Genomic DNA, 3,993 nt, shown 5'->3' with positions numbered 1-3,993 from the left:
AAAAAGTATAGCAGGGGGGCAGCTGGATGGCGCAGTGGATAAAGCACCGGCCCTGGACTCAGGAGTACCTGAGTTCAAATCCAGCCTCAGACACTTGACACTAGCTGTGTGACCCTGGGTAAGTCACTTAACCCTCATTGCCTTGCAAAAAAAAAAAAAAAAAGGATAGCAGTACCCTAGCCAATAGTTTCAGGTGAAGTAATAACTAGAGGCAGTGAAGATTGTAACCAACTGAAACAGCAACATGCCCTGTAGTGAGCAGGCCCAATGAAACCAGCCAAGCCAAATGCCAACCAGGACATTACATCCATCAAAAAGCAGCATGAAGATATCACAAGGGGACATCAGGGGCCCAACAATGTCAAAAGATGCCTTTCCACACATGCTTCCCATGTGTGGACAATACCATACATGATCTCTATATTTTGCCATCTGAGAGGTCATCAAATCCAACTCCCTTATTTTATTGTTATGATCACAGAAAGAGTAGAATAAGCATTACTTACATAAAGAAACCAAGCTATTACCAAAGAAGGGTGAAACCACCAGGTCACCAATGCATATCTTTTCAGTCTTTGAGAGCCATGAGCCTGTGACTGGAAGCTCAGTCCTTTACCTCCCCAGTGAATAAGGGAAGAGCAGGAGGAATTGCACAGGAAGGTTATGCCATCAGTGAAAAATTGTAAGTGAATTGCAAAGGTGAGTGAAAGCAAGAGGGTTCTGGCCAACTCCTGACGTAGTGTCTGTGCCCAAGGAACTTCAACCATTATGCCACAGCTTCAATTACTAGCAGCTTCTACTACAGGGATGACCAGAGGAAGAATAGGAGAGGATGGGAGCTTAGCACCACTGGGGGTGAGATAAGAGAAAAGACAATAGTTGAGCAATGTGGGATTACTAGGAGACAAAACAGAATCCTGGTTTATCTTTCTCTCCTGGGAAAGCATGTACCTCTTCCAAAGCTTATCTCCGTTTCTTCAAAGTCTACTTTGTATTTCTGTCCATCTATGCTCTAAAAGCCAGCATTAAGATAAAACTGGTAAACTCAGTGCATTACTGGTCTGTACACATGTCATTTCTTCAAAGACAGTTGAGAGGGAGGCAATGATCAGCTACATACAAAGAAAGGAGATTTTCTTTCCAGTCACCAAGATTCCTACCAACTGGGGTGCTTGAGACAAACAAAAGAGATTTTTTAAAAATGATAGCATATTAAATTTCTCCAAGCCTGAGATAAAAATGAATCTGTACTATTTTGGATTTCCCTGGACACAATTGAGCCAACACTGTAGTGGGAGGAGAGGTCTGGTAATAAAAATGAGGAAGCTTGCTTCTGAGGCAGTAGCCTTGAACAACTCCCTTCTTTACTGTTCTAATCTCAAAGCAGGTTGAAGAGCCTGAAGGGCAGAGTGGAAGATGGTAACTGAGGGAAAAGTCACATTCATGGTGACACTTGAAGAGCTGGGAAAGAGTGACTCTGTCTACACAATAGTGAGGGTCCCTATTCAGCTAGGTAATGCTATACTACCACAACTGTCAAAAGTGTAAAGGGGTAATCAGGATTGGTTTTTTTGTCAATACCTAACAGGTTAAAAAAAAAAAGAAGGTAATCCAGGAATAAGAACACAAAACAAAACAGATCTGATTCACAGAAGAATCAGAGCAGGAGTCCTATAGACCCCAGCCTTTGCTCCATAGCTACTGTATCCACAGAACCTCAGTCTGGGTAATTATAAAGTTATGAAAATTAAATGAGATAATGTATGCATAAGTGCCATGACACCTGTTTATCTCTGTTTCTCATCATTCTATACTCCAAAGGATTCAAGATCCTATAGGCAGCAATATTTCTTTCACCTGCTATAGACTGTATCCCCTTTGTATTTTCTTGATTTTCCTGTTTCTTTTAATGTCATTTATGCCAATTTGGCAATGGGCCTTTGCATCTGTTATCCCTCACATCCTTACATGACTGACTCACTTCCTTTCCCAATCATAAAGACTCATCTTCGTTCTCATCCTACATCCTTGATGATGCCTTTACACAACTTCTTATGTGAAAATCATCATTGGGAATATTTTGCTGTCTACTTATACTCACCAATTCTTGTATCAGACCATGAAATACTTGTCAGGAATAACTGCTTTTGTTGCTTGAAGGATGTTTATATTTGTCACGATGTTTTTTCCAACTCACCTTTTTGAAGTCATCTAGGCTTGTGATGCTGACCTTGGGGTAGAGGCTTATTTCATTTTGGTGGGCCTCAGATTGCTTTTTCAACTGCAAATTCTGATGGAGAGTGGGATAATCAGCAACATTTTTTTTGCCTTCTACTCCATCTAAAGCTATTGATTTACCAAATCAGGGAATGTAATAATTTCTGGGGACCCAAAATAAAAGAATGTTGATTCCATCTACTTTAGTATCTGAAGAAATAGAACACAATCCATTTAGCAAACATGAATCAGGTACCCAATATACACAAAGCAAGTGCTATAGTAAGACTCTGGGGCTTGGGGAATACAGACAGGAAAGAAATAACATAAAATTCTGGTCAGATAGCTGAAGAAATTGTCTTGAATAAGTCCACTCTCTTCACATTTCAATACAGTGACAGAAGCAACAGCCTAAAGAATAACAACAAAAAAGAAAAGTAGGGAAGAGAAAGCAACTTTTACAGGAAAAACCTTAGAGGAAAACTAACAGAAAGATTGAAAAAGGGTATAAATAGAAAAAGAGGCATTAACATAGTAAGTAAATATTGTAGCATAGAAGAAAATGAATTGGAATCTCCAGAAGACAAGGGCAAGACTGCTATATAACTAAGTCTCTAAAGAAGAGAATAGCTAGTGTTTTGGAGTTGTAAAAAGACATATGATGGGGGGCAGCTAGGTGGCACAATGGATAAAGCACCAGCCCTGGATCCAGGAGGACCTGAGTTCAAATCTGACCTCAGATACTTGACACTTACTAGCTGGGTGACCGTGGGCAAGTCACTTAATCCCCATTGCCCCACAAAAACAATAAGAAGAAAAAAACAAAAAACAAAAAAACAAAAACAAAAAAGACATATGATGAAAACTGGCATCTCTAAGACGGAAAAGTTCTCTTAGAAAGGATATAATTCTCATCTGTATATTACAAAAAATTGGCCATGTATTGAAGCATAAATTTCTCATGAAAAAAATGTAAAAAAGCAGAAAATGTTATAAATGTTATTTACTGAGCTCAGTGCAATAAAATTTAAATTCAATAAAGAACCCTTAAAGATAGAATTAGACTGGGGCAGCTAGGTGGTGCAGTGGATAGAGCACTGGCCCTGGAGTCAGGAGGACCTGAGTTCAAATCCAGCCTCAGACACTTAACACTTACTAGCTGTGTGACCCTGGGCAAGTCACTTAACCCCAATTGCCTCATCAAAAAAAAACCAAAAAATGTAATAGAGACTAATAAGACCTGGTGGGTCAAAAATATATGAAAATAGAAAATTTTATCCAAGAAAAGACAATGAAAAGACAAAATGCCGAAACTTATGCTATATGACTAAAGCAGTTTTGTGAGGAAAATGTATATCTTTAAACACTTTCATCAGCAAAAGAGAGAAAGAACAAATCAATGAATGGGGCATGAAATTTTTAAAAATGTAACAAAGCAAAAAAAATCTAACTAAATAACAAAATATAAATTACAAAAATTAAAGAAAAGGTTAATAAGACCCACAAGCAAACGACCATTTGATTATTCAGTAAAACTAGGAGCTGTTAAAAAAAACAAACAAAAAAGATAAACTTATCTAGGCTGATTTTTTTTAGGCTGATTTTTAAAAAGAGAAAGGAAAACCAAAATTTTCATATCAAAAGTGAAGAAAGAGAACTCATAATAATTGAAGAGGAAATGAAAGAAATAATCAGAAACTATTTTGCCCAATAAAATGCTAACAAAACTGATAACTTAGAGGAAAGAGATGTTGTTGTTTAGTCATTCAGTTGTAT

The sequence above is a fragment of the Dromiciops gliroides genome, chromosome 2 (assembly GCF_019393635.1).
Source record: "Dromiciops gliroides isolate mDroGli1 chromosome 2, mDroGli1.pri, whole genome shotgun sequence".
In the NCBI taxonomy this organism is placed as follows: domain Eukaryota; kingdom Metazoa; phylum Chordata; class Mammalia; order Microbiotheria; family Microbiotheriidae; genus Dromiciops; species Dromiciops gliroides.
Note: the sequence above shows the minus strand (reverse complement) of the source record.